Source organism: Camelus bactrianus, chromosome 29 (assembly GCF_048773025.1).
Source record: "Camelus bactrianus isolate YW-2024 breed Bactrian camel chromosome 29, ASM4877302v1, whole genome shotgun sequence".
In the NCBI taxonomy this organism is placed as follows: Eukaryota; Metazoa; Chordata; class Mammalia; order Artiodactyla; family Camelidae; genus Camelus; species Camelus bactrianus.
This window is the reverse complement of record NC_133567.1, coordinates 6,813,073-6,829,916: the sequence shown is the minus strand read 5'-3', so window position 1 is coordinate 6,829,916 and position 16,844 is coordinate 6,813,073. Positions and strand designations below refer to the sequence as shown.

At 45.3% G+C, this 16,844-nt stretch overlaps 1 long non-coding RNA gene across 1 annotated transcript in view; it reads left to right on the top strand.

Annotated features, from left to right (window-relative positions):
- Nucleotides 1-3,182: 3,182 nt before the first annotated feature.
- Nucleotides 3,183-16,844, top strand: part of LOC141575575 (uncharacterized) — a 40,125-nt gene continuing 26,463 nt past the window's right edge. Inside the window, exons 1-2 of the long non-coding RNA XR_012503227.1 lie at nt 3,183-3,439; nt 4,678-4,726. This is a non-coding gene — a long non-coding RNA (uncharacterized LOC141575575). The remainder of the gene's footprint in view (nt 3,440-4,677; nt 4,727-16,844) is intronic.

The following is a 16,844-nucleotide window of genomic DNA, read 5'->3' as shown; positions in this document are numbered from 1 at the left end:
AACACCATACTGTATAGTTGAAATTTGCAAAGAGAGTAGACCTTAAATGTTCTTACCCCCACCCCAAAAAAAGAAAAAAAAAAAAGAAAAAATATAAATGTATATGTGAGCTGACGGATGTGTTAATTAACCAGGTGGGAGGAATCCATTCTCAATGTATACATATATCAGATCATCATGACGCACACTTTAAGTATCTTGCAATTTTATTACAGTTTTATTTGCCAATCTTAACTCAATAAAGCTGCAGAAAAAAAGAAAGAACATTGTTCTAGAAGCTCAATTACGTGAGTCTTCTCGTGGCTCAACCACTAACTGACCTAACTTTGGACAAGTCATTAACCCTCGTGCAGCACAGCTCTGGGATTCACTGTAAAGGAGGCGGTGAAAACGGTGAGTGATGACAGGATTGGTGTGCAGATCCTACTGGGCCTGTCATGAGCTCCTCTAAAAATTATTGGTTATCGATACTCATTTTATGTACCAATAATCCATGCTATGCTGATGTCATAAGGTTTGGAGCCCTAAAAGAATTGGGGCAGAGAGTAATACCGAACTCCTTCCTTCCAATCCAGAGAGTCTGAAAGGAGAGCCCGGGGGACACGGAGGTCAGGGGTGGTGTCCAGGCAGCCGGGGAGCTGAGGCACTGCTGTGCCACACAGCGTTCCCCTGACGGGGCTGAGCAGGGGCTTTCCCTTGCCTCCCACACAGGGCACGTGACCGTGAGGCTGCCCTTCACCGATGATGAATCAGAAAGCCTGGGAGGCAGCTGGGTTTCCTGATTCTATCCTGGGCTTTAGGGTCGATCTGTTGTTTGAGAAGAACCTTGTGCTCAGGCATCTTTCCACTCAGCCACTGGGGAAAGCAAAGGAAAAGAAGTAGGGTTCTCAACTTGTTTTAATTTCTTTTCCTTGATGGCACAATCCCCTTGAAAGGTAAAAAACAAAAACAAAAACAAAAAACCACTTTCTTCCTGCAGCAAGGGTAGGAATGGGAGGGGGCTGGGGAAGTTCTTATGGTTTAAGTTTAGATAAGTTCATCACCATAACAACAACAATAATGACAATGACAATGAAACAGCAGTAGCAGCCACTGTTGGGGGACAGATACCGCCCTCCAGGCTCTGTGCTAACCATTTGGCACACATCGCCTTGTTCAATACCTGTGACAACCCTGCGTGACGGGGACCTGTCATCTCCCTTACAGATGAGTAAAGAAGCTCAGACAGATTAAGGGACCTGCCTAAAGCCACACAGCTAGTTAAGAAGAATAGCCAAGAAACAACCCAAGCCTGTCTGACTCCAAGCTCCCCCCTAACTACAGAGTCTTCTCTCCTTCTCCCAAACCATCCCGACTCCACAGCACACACTCAGAAATTGATACTGATGGTTTTATACTCCTTGAATTCAAAATTTTGAATTGATTGAGCAGTTATATGCACAGTCATGTACATGACCTATAAGAAAACTTACGACAGCTTGAAAATCTGGGTCCTTGAATTTTTCTGATTAAAAAACAAAACAAAACAAACCGACCAACAAACCAAACAACCAACAAGAAATTCTACATTAGAAACTTTGTCCTAAACAAAATGGCATGCTAAATGTTGGCGAAGCCACAGGTTCGGGGACCTGTGAGTCATTTGGTGAGTGACTTCTCACCTCTAATGTGCAATCCTTTCCCAAACACCTTATCAGTTAGAGATTACGGAGAGTCTTAAAAATTATTCATGATATGTCTTATTTGCTCATCAGCACCAATCATTGCTTCAAATATATTTATTGTTGTATTTCCAGTGATAATGTTGTTCATCCTCTACTTATGCAAGTTCATTGCTTCTGCACCCTGTCTCCTGCTGAGTGCTTCTTTTAAAAATTGTTCTTGTGATGAATAATTTTTCACTGCCAACTGCTGTGATTCATGGGTAAGGACAAGTCTGGACGGTGCAGCAAAGACATTCTTATTTTTTACCTTAGTCTGGCTGTTCCAACACTGCCTTAAGGTGTCCTCCCTCCCACTGCACCCTCCTGGTCTGAGGAGACCTGACTGTTTTCTGCTTAAATCATAAGATCTGTGAGTTACAGGGAAAGATTAAGCTTATTCTCTGTCTAAACACTGCATCAATCCAGATATGGATGATTCAGCCAGAAGGACCTGGCTGTACCCATCAGCCCCAAGGGCCAGCCATTACTTCTCAGCCCTGGGAATCGTAAACACCTCCAGGTTGCAGACACTCTTGGCCATCTTCATCCCCTTGAAATTAGGTGGCCAGGTGCCAGACTGCTGCCACCCACGACTGACCTGGAATTCCGACAGTACAACCGTAAAAATTGCCCCCACGTAGGGCCCTGGCTCACAGTGTTGGCACTTGGACCAGAGTCAAAACTTTCCTCAAGCCAATTTTGTAATTTTCTCCTGTCATTTTTAACTGATTAGGTGCCAACATCCATAAAATCCTTGCTGAAGTGAGGTACCCTCTACATTTGGGAAACCTGAGACAAAGCTCTGCTACCCCACCTGCTTGTGTGGCTCTGGGGTGGTCTCTGAATGTGGCCCCAGTCCCCCTTCAGGAAGAAGGATGTAGCCCGGCCTGGCCTCTGGGGGCTGAAGACGGCAGGGTGTGCTGTCCCCCACCCGGGTCTGCTCTGAAGGACCGCGATAGCCCGAGAGCTCCCCACGGCGGCGGCGGCGGCGGCGGCCGTCAGCTCAGGCTGTGCCAGCAGGACTTGTTACGACCTGGCGTCTCCCTTGGCCTCCCGGCTTCCATCTCCTGCCTACTTCAGCGCTGGCTCCTTAGATGTCCCCCCGATAAGCATCCAGGGAGCCCAGCCCACAGCAGCCCCCAGGCGCCAAGCTCGGCCTCGTGCGTGAGGGCGGCACCGCGCAGCCTCCCGCCCCGCAGTCAGACCAGCCGGGGGGGGCGCGTCCGCCAGCCGCCTGCTGGCGGTCCCTTCTGGTGACAGCATCCTCGTATTCCTTTTATTTTAATTTTAATTTTTTGGGGAGCGAGGTAATTAGGTTTATTTATTAATTTCTTTTTTAAGGTTTAACAGAGGCACCGAGTACGGAACCGACGCCCGCATGCGCCCCAAGCACGCACTCCACCCCTGAGCGACCCCCGCCCCCCCGTCCTCGGATTCTTCCGGGATCCACTTACTTCCGCTTCCTGGGCATGGGTTCCAGGGGGGTTGGTCCCACCCCCGGCTCGGGGATGACCAGGGGCTAGTTAACCAGACCATCGCGTCCACTCTCTCTGGTCACAGCGATGAGCAGGTCACCCGAAGTGGCCTGGTGGACTCAGTCCCAGGCCTGTCCTCCGAGCTGCGTGGAAGTCGGCTGGTGTATGTGCAGCGCCCCAGGACGGGGTGAGCCGGGCGCGGCAGAAGCTGCCTCAGGAAACCGGCTTGAGACTGGAGATGGAAGAAATCAGAGCCGAGAGGTGGGGAGTCAGGAAGTCCTGATGGTGTGATTGCAGCCCCCAAATCCAGGGCAGGCTTGAAACAGCAACGGCCAACGCCGAGTGCAGAGAGAGGGTTTCTTGCACAAAGCCGAGTGCAGGAATTGGAGAAATTCACTGTGCCTTCTTTTAAAGACCACTTTCCACCTAGTTCCAAAGCATATATTGATTGAGTGATTATGGCAAAGAGGGGGAAAAAAGGTAAATAAGAAGTTAAAGTCACGAGGAAAATTGCTACTCAGAAAGACGTGGTGTTAGTACAGGTCCGTAACAGAAATGGATTGAAAATTGGGTTCTGAGAATCGTGGCAGCCAAAATAGAGAGGAGATCATTTTTCTAGGAGATTCAGAGTTAATAAGATAACAATGGAGAGTTCACTGTGAAGGCGCATACTTTTTCCTGGCATTGAAACCTGGGAGGGAAACCCCACCCCCGACCCTCGCGTGTGATGTCACTGTGTGATACAATGGCGGTCTTCTGTTGGGTTCCCTAGAAGAGGAACCTAAGAGCGGGTTTCTTGCACAAATGATTTAGGGAGGGAGGGTCCTCAGGAGAGAAGCAGGAGGGGCAGAGGAAGAATCCCAGTGAAGATGTGGTTTCAGCTGAAGGCAGCCTGATTCCTTGAGGGGCCTGAAGCCGGAGAGGCATCACAGAGTTGTCCTGCCAGGTGGCAAGGAACTGGGCTTTCGTACGTTACATCCATCAGTCATTGGCCGTGGCTGCCACGGGAGTGGGGTGTAGTCTGCTGTCCCCCAGACATCTCCAGATGAGGGGGCTCCTGCCAGAGAGAGCGATTTTCTGGAGAGGGGTGGAGCATTGACCCGCGTGGCAGCCAGGGACGGGCTGCCCCAGCGATGCCCTAGCCTGGCGGAGGGCTCTGGGTTGAGTGCCAATGGGGCTAAACACATGGGGAGAATCTGCATAACTGCTTCCTGAAGGTCCCTCTGGGCAAGGGGCGGGCATGGGACAAACACAGCGCTGTAAAAGTGACTCTATTAAGTGCCAAGACAGTGCAGGCAAGTTACAAATCTCAGTGGAAGCTTGTCAGCACATCTTACAGAGTAGGTGATCGAAATGGAAGCACGACATTTTTATGCAGATGTTTACTTGACAGGGGGAACGTCAGGACTCATCAAAATGTTAATACAACTTTTTTTTTTTAACCAAGTAACATGTGAAGCAAATATCACTGACTTTCATACTCTCATCACTTTTCCCAGACTTGCTTCCATCTTCCAGGGAGTGGATACTTGTTATGCACAACACTTGGTAAGTAAAAACACTCTTAAAAGTTAAATTCTGTTTTGTATGGAGCACTGTAGAAATGTCAGTGAGGTCAAGCCATCTAATGGTGTTGCTCCAGTTTACTGTAATCTCGTCCACTCTCTACCGGCTTGTCTGGTCAACCATTGAGTGAGGGCTGTTGAGATCTGACTACCATTGTGGATTATTTAATCCTCCTCACAGTTCTATCAGTTTTTATAATTGACATATAATCTGCCTACTATGAAAGTCACCCTTTTAAATAAAATTCGATGACTTTCAATATACTCACAGTGTCAACCATACACTAATTCCAGAACATTTCCATCACCCATTAGCAGTCACCTCTGTTCCCTCCATTCTTGTCGCCCACTAGTCTGCTTTCTGTCTCTGTGGACCTACCTATTCCAGACATTTCATATAGATGGAACCATGGAGTATGTGGCATTCCATGTCTGGTTTCTTTCCCTGAGCATATCTTCAAGGTCCTTCATCACAAGGCTACATAGTAAGTTCGTTGTTTGGAGATGCCACGTGTAATCTGTTCATCAGTTGATGGACATGTGGATTGCTTCCACTTTGGGGTGATTATGAACAATATTGCTCTGAGCAGTTATGTGTTATTTTTTGTGTGGACATATATTTTCAGTTCTCTTGGGTATATATTTAGGAGTGAAATGACTGGGTCATGTTAACTCTATGTTTGGCTTTTTGAGGAACTGCCAAACTGTTTTCCAAAGTAACTGTGCAATTTAAAATTCTCAACAGCGATTTCTCTACCCCCTTTCCAACACTTGTAATTATCTGTTGTTTTGATTAATAGCCGTCCTAGTGGGAGGTAAGTAGTATCTCACTGTGGCTTTTATTTGCATCTCCCTGATAACTAGTGATGCTGAACATCTTTTCATGTGTTTATTGGCCTTTGTATATCTTCTTTGGAGAAATGTCTATTCAAATCACTTGCCCATATTTTAACCAGATTATTTGCCTTTTTATTATTGAGTGTAAAAGTTCTCTGTATATTCTTAATATTAGTGTCTTAGGAGATGTATAATTCGCAAATATTTTCTCCCATCCTGTGGGTTGTCGCTTCATGTTGATGGTGCCCTTTGAAGCACAACATTTTTCATTTTAATGATGTATAATTTGTCTTCTTTTTCCTACAAGTTTTACTTCATTTTAAAGCTGCCTTTAATTAGGGACATATATATTTAGAACTGCTATGTGTCTTGTTTAATTGACCCCTTCATCATTATAAATCGACCTTCTTTCTCCTTTATTATCTTTTTTGCTCTGAATTATACTTTGATATTAAAAATAACCACTCTTGTTTTTCTTTTGGGTAGCGTTAGCATGGTTAATTATTCATTTTTACTTTCCTGCAAGTAATATGTCTCCTTTTTGGGTAGACTTCAAGATTTTCTCTTTATCTTTGATTCTCATTGATTTAACCATGATGTACATGGATATAGTTTGTTAATTTATCCTGCTTTGGGTTCACTGAATTAATTGGACTTATGGGTGATATCTTATCAATATTGGAAAAACTTCAGCCATTATCTATTCAGATATTCCTTCTTCCTCATCCTTTCTATCTTCTCTGTCACCTCAGTTACATGTATGTTAGACTGCTTAATATTACTCCACAAACCTTTAAACACTCTCCTGTTACTTAAAAAATGACATTTGTCATTTAAAAAATTAATTTATTAAAAATTCTTTATATGAAGAAATTTTTTAAAAATTAAAAAAAATTGATGTCCAATATTATGTAAGTTTCAGGTGTACAGCACAGTCACAATTTTAAAAAGTCATTCTCCATTTACAGTTATTATAAGATATTGGCTGTATTCCCAGTGCTGTACAATATATCCTGGTAGCTTATTTATTTTATACCTAGTGGTTTGTACCTCTTCATTCTTTATCCCTACGTTTGTCATTTTTTTTGGTGGTTCAGGCTCTGCCTTCCGTTTCTGTCTGGGGGGATTATGCATCCTATGAGAGTTGGTGGAGTCAGGACTCTGCCCTCTGCTTCAGAAGCCGGTCTGTCTCCATCCCTGGCAGCTCTGGGGCAGGCCCGTGACAGGCGGCTGGCTAATTCGATGCTTTCTTCGGCGTTTTAAATTTGGTTTCCCATTCCACCCATGGCCCTTCCACTTCTTTTATGTAGACAAATCATTTAGAAATAAAAGTCAGATAGACAACAAGTTCCTACCATAGAGCACAGGGAACTATAGTCAGTATCTTATAATATACCTATAATGGAAAAGAATCTGAAAAAGAATATATGTAGTAAGCATTATTGAGTCACTTTGCCGTACACCTGAAACTAACACAACATTATAAATCAACTCTACTTCTATGAAAAGAAGTACATTTTGGAAACAAAACAAAGCAAAAACAAAACCAAAAGAAATCTAGGTCAGATCTTACCACTCCTTGCTCAAAATCATCTAATGCCTTTCCAACATATTTAATACCAAATGCAAAGTCTTTGCTGGGGCCTTTGAGGTCCTCCACGATCGATGGCTGCTTCTCCGTGTTCACTTCCTACTGCCTCTCCCCAGCCCATGGGCTCCAGCCTCCTTGATGCTCCTACAACTTGCTGAGTGCACTCTGGACTCAGAGAACTTGTATCTCTTGTCCCTTCTGCCCGAAAGGACCCTCTCACTGATTTTTACGTGGTTCACTCTCTTAACGCAGGGTTTTATTCCAATGTTTACACAGAGGCTTTTTATGACGCCTACTCTGTAGAGTAGTCACACCCTTCCCAGGTCAGTCTCTCACCTCTTACCCTATTTTATTATTTTTTTTCAAAGCACCTCCCACCCCCTGATGTTTTGTGTTTACTTATTTGCTTACTGGTCTAGCTTACGCCTTCCCCACTAGAACGCACCCCCCCACCAATGGCCAGGAGACAGCATATCTACATCTAGCCTGGCGTTCGGTAGGTGAGCAAGGACTTGTGAATGAAAATGTGGAGGAGCCAATGGATTGGTAATCTCAGGGGCCTCGAGGAGTCACTCTGCAATGGGGTTTCAGGAGGCTTTCTCAGCAGAGGAGCTGTTGGCGTTTTGAGTGGCACTGCTCTACATGTGGCAGGACAGTCTTTCCCCGTAGCCTGACAGGCCAGCAGCAGCCCTTGTCACCTGACGCTGTGATCTGAGTATCTGTCCCCTCCAAATTCCCGTGTTGGAATCCAAACACCCAGCGTGATGGTGCTGTAAGAGGGGGCCTTTGAGAGGTGATGAGGCCGTGAGGGTGGGCTCCTCTTGAATGGGATTAGTGCTCTTACGAAAGAGACCCCACAGCGCTCCCTGGCCCCTTTTGCCACAGGCGGAGGCAGCGAGAAGTCTGCGACACGGAGAGGGCCCTCCTCCGCCAGGCCATCGCCTTGGGCTTCCCGAACGCTGAGAAATGAATTTTCATTGTGTGTGAGCTGTCAGGTCTGTGGTATCTTGTCACAGCCGCCCTGTTGGACTAAGACATTCACAACCAAAACTGTGCAGCACGTTTCTAAGTGTCCCCTCGGAGGGATGGTGGGGACCAGCCCCTGGCCGAGGACCAGTGTCAGGGCAGTGAACTAGGAATACAGGAGGTTGTGATCAGAGAGTCAGACGCTCCCGTTTTTCAGTCCTCATGTTCCTCAGGGCCTGCAAGAAGCTTTGTGGCGTTCGCTTCCACCTGCATCTCCCTCTACTAATCTGTGAGTTCTCTGAGGGCAGGAGTCATGGTTTGAGTGCATGACCCCATGTGAATACATGAATGTATATGTTTGTGTATATACTTGTGTGTGTATATCTATGTCTTTTCCCTGTATATAAAAATATTTATATCAACCTCCACACCCCAGTTCATTTCCTCACCCTCTGACCCCCAGGTGTCACTCAGCAGGTAGAGTCAAACAAAGCAGGGGCCTTGACATTACATGCACTGACCCCGTGTGACCACCTGACCCTCCCTGAAATGGCTCTTGTCACTTTGGGTCTAATGACCCCATTTTACAGATGAGGAAATTGAGGCCTGTCTTCTTTGCCTGCAACTCACTGATTGATAACCAATCGCTCTTTGTAACCTAACCTTCCCTCTGGCCTCCACTCCGAAAAGCTCTTCCTCTTAGAGTCTTAAGTCATGGTTTGAAGGAGGAGGCCCCCCAGGCAGGAGGAGAAATGCTGATGGCCTGTGTCACTATTTCAGGCAGGTGTGATCAACAGACCTGTGTGGGGAGTGAGCTGGCGGGAGCGGCCGCTGTGCCTGGCGGGGCTTCCAGTCACTTGCGGCTGATCCTGCTGCTTTGTCTCGGGAGACGTTAAGTGGCCTGCTGGGACCCACTGAACTAATTAGTGACCTCGCTGGGTCTGGAATTCAATATTTCCTTCTCCGTATCACCAGGCTCCCCATGTGCTTGGTGTCTTCTTGACTTCAAACCTGCCTTACCTGTTAGGACCCCAAATCTCCAGAACTTTCAACAGTCAGCTTCTCTCCTCCAGGCGCCCTGGTGGCTGCCTGGGGCGCAGACAGTCCTATGCGCTCTGTTACTAGGGCTCTCGGGCTTTTGTCCCTGTGTTCCTTTACCTTGGTGACTTGGGCTGGAACTTACACAAATCCTTTTAATTTGAGGTTTGGAGAGGCTTGGGAGCCCCTTGGCCAACTTTCTTAGCCTAGACCCACACTCTCCTTTTTGTCCTCAAACTGAGGTGCAAAAATATGAGTTCTTGTCCTTCGGGCCTGGAGCAGAGGGGACACCTCTCCCCGCAGCTGTGTTTTTCAAACTCTGGGTCATGACTAATCAGAGAATTGTGAAGTCAATTTATGGCAGCTGAGCAGCATTCAAAAAATGAAAACACTAGGATAGAATATAAAATCCAGAAGTGGTAGTGAAGCACTGTTCTGTGAAATCTTTTTTCAGTCTTGCGTGTACTTGCATGTATATATGTGTGTGTGTATGTGTGTGTGTGTGTGTGAACGTGTGCGCGCTAGATCACAGTTTATAATGTATTTCTTATTACATTTTGTCATTAAAGAAAGGCTCTCCATGCAATACACGCACGTTTCGAGGTTCTTTAATGGTGTGATCTGGTTTTACATCTTGACTTGCTGTGTACACCTTTCAGTTCTGGAATATCTGCATCTAAGCACAGTGTCTTCCCACCAGGCTCTACTGCTCCTGGACTAAATGCACTTTTCCCCACATCTGGGACCCTGGCTTCAAACAATTCAGTCCAGTCCCATTGATTTCAGTCTCCTCTTTCCTTTTTTGGTAGTTGTTGACGCAGTGATGGAAAAGAGGCACCTTGCATGGAAGCCAGAGGTAGTTCAGGGGAGGATCTGTAAGAAGTGCGTGTGCTCTTTGATAGGTATTCTCTTGCTTCACTGCTTTTAAGGGCAGCAGTATTGTAGGTGTGTGCCCCTTCCTCAGTGCTCCTACTTTTGACAGGGTCAAAGTTGATTTAGTTATTGTAGAAACTCGCAGAGCAAGTGCGTTCTAGATGTCATCCTAAAACACACTTCCCAGGTAGTGAATAACTGCTGTGTCTAATTATGGATTGCTGCTTGTTTTTTTTTTTTTTTCCATTTGGGTGGGCATTGTATTTTAAATAAAACCATTTTTGAAGTGACGCTATAATATTAAGGTAGGAAAAAAAGGGTTCTCAACTTGCAGGTGATGATTATGATTTACATACACACACACACACACACACACACACACACACACACACACACACTCCACTGTTGTTGAGAACCACCATGTCTTATTCGTCTGAATAGCCCCCTATTCCTGAAACAGTGCCTGGCCCTCAGGGGGTACCCAGCACATGCTTGTCATCGGCAAATGGCAAAGCTCTGAAGGTTAAAAGGTGGAATCGGTAGTTTTCTTCCACCCTGCCTGCCCTACGCTGGGCGCTGGGTAAACCATTGGGTGTGACCGTGACGACTTATGGAAAATGCAGCCACGAGCAGCTAGATGAATCGAGCGCACAGGTGCGGTGCGCAGCCCTGGCACGGGGCTGGCCTTCACCGCGATGGAACAAAGCTCTCTTTCCCCCTCAGTGCACTTCAACAAACCACTCCAAACCGGGAAACCTCAGGGACAGAGTGGCTGTCATCTCCCTAAGTAATAGAGCCCATCTCCTCTTAACCTTTGTGACCCTCAAAAACCAGTAAATTCCTTCTTTTATCTATCCTAAATCCTTTATATTACCCTCTAAGCCAATTTTCTGTTGTACTGTATTCAATGGGAATTGAAAACAGCTGGTCACCATCTGCCGTAGATTAATTCTTCATGTACTTGAAGCCTATAATTAGGTCATTCCTCAGTCTCCTCTTCTCCGGGCTAAATATCTTATTTCCTTTAGCCCTTCCCCAAAGGTTTTATTTTCCAATTATTTAATTGTCTTCCTAGTGTTACCCTCAGCATCGGGCTCTCTGTTCTGCGTACACCTCAAGGGGAGGGGCTGAGCAGTGTGGAGGGCGATGGTGGCTCAGGTCCCCACTGCCACTTTTGAGAAGTCTTTTTTTCCCCTGGGAGTTGTTTATTTTCAGAGGGCCATTTAGAAATGAACAGTGGCCTTCAACTGCCACTTTGAAACTGGAAAAAGAGGAATCAGACTGTTACGCTCTGTGACGACCCTAACTCCAGATAAACTGGACCATGGCTTTTGCATCCCAAATCTTGAGATGGCCAGTGCAAATCTCCAGGTAGTAATTTCACTCTTGATTATGCCTGCATCTCTAGAGCAACATTTTGGAAGGGTCTTGAAAGCCAAGAAGGTCAATGACAGCTGTAGAAAGATCTTTAAACTTGACTACGCTTGGGAAACAAGAGTCTGGTAGAGAGAAGGGTTCTCCTTCTTAAGTCCAGGAAATATCTTGCCTGTGGGGTGACCCAGATGTCTGAATACCAGTCTCCAAGGCAGAGGTTTTTCACCTTTCTCCATTCTTGAATTATATATATGCAGCTCGTTCCCTGGTATCCAGATTTTTATGAAGAATGGAAAGCTTTTGTGGGTCAGTTGATTCTTGAAATGATTGAAACCGTATCTTCACTTCTGGGACTCTCTGCTCTGTCTCTCAAAATTGTGTTGGGAGGGAGAGCACAGTTCAGTGGTAGAGCACATGCTTAGCATGTACGAGGTCCTGGGTTCAATCTCCACCACCTGCATTAAAAACAGAAAGACAAAAACCAAACTGTGTTGGACTCTTTTATTCTTTCAGTTGGCTGCGGTACTTGATTTCATTTTAGTTTTGCATTCTTGAAAGTAGAGTTTATGAACCACAAGGAGTAATTTTATGCTAAATCATATGCAAATTTGCTTTACCTTTTTAAACAAATGTTTTGATGCTACTTTTTTTTTATTGAAGTATAGTTGGTTTACAATGTTATGTTAATTTCTGGTGTACAGCGTAGTGATTCAATTATAGATATATTCTTTTTCATTACAGGCTATTACGAGGTATTGAATACAGTTCCCTGTGCTGTACAGTAGGACCTTGCTGTTTATCTATTTTATATGTAGCAGTTTGTATCTGCAAATCCCAAACTCCCAGTCTGTCCCTCCAGCTTCCCTTCTCCCCTCTGGTAACCACAAGTTTTTTTTTCTATGTCTGTGTGTCTGTCTCTGTTTTGTGAATAAGTTCATTTTCCTCACTTTTTAAGATTCCAAACAGAAGTAATGTCACACAGTATTTTTCTTTCTCTTTCTGGCTTACTTCACTTAGTATGACAATCTCCAGGTCCATCCATGTTGCTGCAAATGGCATTCTTTTATTCTTTTTTTTGGCTGAGTAGTATTCTGTTAGATAAATATACCACAATTTCTTTATCCAGTCATCTGTCAATGGACATTTAGGTTGTTTCCATGCCTTGGCTATTGTAAATAGTATATGGACATCTGGGTGCATGTGTCTTTTCGAATTAGTTTCCTCCTGATGTCTGCCCAGGAGTTGGACTTCTGGATCATAGGCTAAGTCTATTTTTAGTTTTTAAAGAAATCTCCGGACTGTTTTCCCCAATGGCTGCACCAAATCCCCATTCCCACCAAAACCTGTGTTGGACTTCTGCCTGGAAGAAGCTATTCCCTGCTTATCTGTCCTTAAAAAGACTCCATCATTAATCGGAAATGACAGCCAGACTAGCTGGTGTTCTCTGTCTGATGCTACTGACCACTCCCTCTTGCGAATTCAGAAACAGCCCCCAAAGCATGGCTTCTGTTATTTCACGTGCACAGTCCCTTCATGAGCTAGACATGATCACCCTCATTCTTACAGGTGAGACAGACACGGAAAAAATTTCTGCAGACGTGCACATGATTGCTCAGGGGGCAGGGCTGGGATCTGGATCCAGGTCTGGCTGGCCTCCAGCGTCACCATAGTCGCTTCCACATGCTCGTGAGAGTACAGATGCTGGGATCCTACGCTCAGACTCTGAGTTAGGGGGCGGGGCCCAGGAATCTGCATTTTCAACCAGCTCTCCAGCAGTGCTCATGCAGGTAACCCCAGTCCTGTGCGACAACGGCACTGTCACACTTGGTCCCTGAGAAAGACCGTCTTGGTCAGTGTTCCTCACACTCTGCTGTACGTCCCCTCAGGAGCTTGCTGAAAAGACGCCTAGATTCCCACAGTGGCTGAGCAGAACGAAGGAAGGGGCGAGTCCAGACGTTGTTTCGTTGGCGTGCAGCCTGCGGGTGCATTCTGAGTCACTCTGAAGTGAAAGCCACTGATGCGTCTTCCTGCCAGAGGCGTCCTCTCCTCAGAGCTGTTGTAGTTGCTCTGGGGGGAGACTGAGTCTGGTGGATGCTACTGGCTTAGGACTCTTGGCTTCCTAAACATGGAAGGAACTCTTGGCCAAGGAAACGGGGCGGGGGGGGGGGGGGAGACGACCCCTGAGGGGCTTGCTGCCTCACCTCCTACAGAAGAACCCTTAGAAAGCTGTGGTTTTGAAAGCCAAGTGTTACATTTGATATCAGAAGTCCAGCGAAGGGTTGGCCATTCGGTATGAGGTCTTAGCAGGTAGGGTTGCCTTGGTGACATAGCAGGGGACTCGCAGAGGAGATAGACGGAACAGATGGGCAGGTGTCAGTCCACGGAGAACGCAGGGCGGACAAACAGGTTTACTGAAATGAGCAACAAGAAAAAAATACTTGGCACCCAGAGAAATCCAGACACAGAAGACGAAAACTCAGAAGACTTGGTCCTCTGAATACATTTTAAATCTACAAAATATGTTTTAACAGCAGGAGCAGAAGAAGGCTCACAGATGTCTGAGAAAGCTTCATTCTACAGACCTCCTCTGCAAGCAGCTTTCGAGTAAATCACGTTCGGTACCATATGCTAGTAATATACAGTGTGTAGGAAAATGAGTAGAGTGTTTGCACTTAAAAGCCAAAGCTGCACGAGCATAATTAAACTGTCACTGGATGACGTAAAGATAATTGACTGAATTTAGCACAGCAATTCTTGAGTCCATATTTACCAGGTAGATAGATGGAAATAATTTTGAAGGTTCATGCACACTTGTATTTAAATTTCAGTACTATAGTATTTATGGGCAATGTTTAAAAACAGGTACAGTTTTAATTCCCTAGGTGAATTTTGACTGCTATTTATTTAAATCATTTTTACCTTGAACCAAAGAAAGGTTATTATGCAACAGTTCAACGTCTATACTCCATCAATTCCTCAAATTCATGATAATCTCATCAAGATTATTAGGAAGAAAACCCCTCTCTACTTCCATAATTAAACTTCACTAGTTCCTTAAGTACGCAGTTACTAGATTTAAATTATTTAAAAAGGAGACGTGCATTCTATACAAACGTTTATCCCATCCCTTGATAAAAATCAAGCAGGTTTTCTGCCGTGTTAGGCAATAAATGGACACTAACCGTCTCAGACAGGGCACAGATTCCTCACATTTTCTTTCTCTGAGCTCTAAGGGTGAAAAAAAAAAAAAACCAACCAACCAAAGAATGACACCTTGCACACGTGAATGAGTTCCCCTCTAATACTCTGCGGGACACTCTGAGAGGCAGAATCTTCCTATAGACAGGAGCCTTCCCAGTTTGCACTGGGGTGCTTCCCAGATTCCATGCAATCATACTCTTCCTCCTTGTAATTTTCCTGTTCAAAGGCCTCTTTGGCTTCAGAGCCGGGTAAGCGGTGAACGGAACACCTCCTGGTAAGAGCATCTCTCTGCCTTTCACGTCTTTAGAGGCATCTGGTTTTCCTTCTTGTCTGTCTGCTCGCAGTCATCGTTTGGGGTTCCGTCCTGCCGCACAGATTACCTCTTCAGTCCTCCCGGGACGAATGTCCTGCAGGGCTTCCTCCCGTGAGCAGCGCAGCTCCTGAAGCTCAGCCCTGCAGCAGGCGGACTTGGAGGGCAGGGCGTTGCTGAAGAGCAGGCCTGAGCTCACGGCTGTGTGGGACCCGAGCTGCCTACTCCCGGCCACCTGAGTCTCACCCGACAGTTGGCCTTTACCTTTCTTGGCAAACGTCAGGCTGTGCAAATTTGGGGCATGGTTTCCCTCCTTCAAAAGTCACACTCGAGCCCTCCTGAGCTAATGCCCAAGGCCCGGACGGATCTGTGGTGCAACCCGAGCCTCCAGCTGCCCCTCCTCGGCGGTGCTTCCCGGCGGCCCTCACACCTGCCTCTGCGTCTCTCCCCTCCCGGCCTGCGCTGTCACCTGGTCCTGGCTCCTGGCCTGGTGCCTGGCTCAGCAACCCCAGGCAGGCTCTGCCGCTGCTCTGTGATGGATGACACTCAGGGACCCGCTGGCAATCTGACCACATCCCAGGACGGTCTTTGTCAAACACAACAAAATAAAATGTGCCTGAATAGATGATGTATTGCTTTGGGGGAAAAAAGTTTAAGAGATTTAAAAGTATGTTAAGAATGGTACCTTTCACAACCTTCAATGATGCCAGGCACCATGGCTGGGGCCAAAAAACACACAGGAAACCAAAAGAGCAGAAGAGAAGAGCTTTTCATTGTAAAGATACCAAATGTCGTTAGCTTGTGCCTAAACACCACGCCAAAACAATAACATTTTTGTTGCCAGTACTCTGTAGTCAGGAAGTTATGTAGTCAGGAATTTATAAAACGTATCAAATGTTGCAGCTGTAAATTTCATCTTCCAACCAAAGCTATCATCTCGTGGGTAAGAACCCAGCACTGACTGGAGCCGGGCCGACTAGAATTCACATCTTCTTGTTCTTAGTTTTGGCCTCTTTCTGTCACCATCAATGACACAGAATCGTTTCGTTCAGTGACCAGCACCCCAAACGCAAGTGCGTAAGGAGGCAGCGGTGAGCAGTTGGCTGGGAAGTCAGCCAGACTGGGTTCAAATCCTGAGTCTGCTGGTGCCAGGCTGAGGGACCCTGAGCGAGTTAATTCATGGCTCTGAGTACCCATGATTTTCCAGCTAAGAAGTTGAAACAGAAATAATAACAAATCAGAATTATTATCACATAATAAATTAAATGGCAATAATGCACATAAAGTACACAAAGAGATCGGTCAAATAATAGCTTTTATTATATATGTTATTTATATATAAATATATTTATTTTTAGTATCATTATATTAGGTATTATAAGTAATAGATATATTTCTTTATTATACCTTTTTATGTATTATTATGTTATAAGTAATAGATATAACGTAGTATATATTATATAATATATGCTTATTATATCATTATGTAGCCACTGTTTCATCAACTTACTCAGTGGCAACAGCAAAGAAGAATCTCTTTTTATAGAACAAGGTGTCACCACATTAGTTCAGTGGTTCTCGTGTAAGCTTTTGATTGGCACATCACTTTGGTGTTTTTGTATTTCATAGTGTTTTGTATGTATTTTATAGTGTTTGTTACGTATTTCATAGTGTTTGCTCCAATCGTGTTCTATCTGAATTCCTGAAAAGAAAATAATGAGCTTGGAAAATTAATTGGGAAAAAAGTAATTAGACTGAGTGTAGGTCATGGTGTTTCTGACAGTTGTGTGTGTGTGTTTTTTTTTTAATGTCCCCTTTCCGAGACTGTAAACAAATCCTCTGAGTGTATCAAGTGCTTTCTGTCTATGATCGCATCCTCATGATGCCTTATGAAATCATGCGTTATTGTTT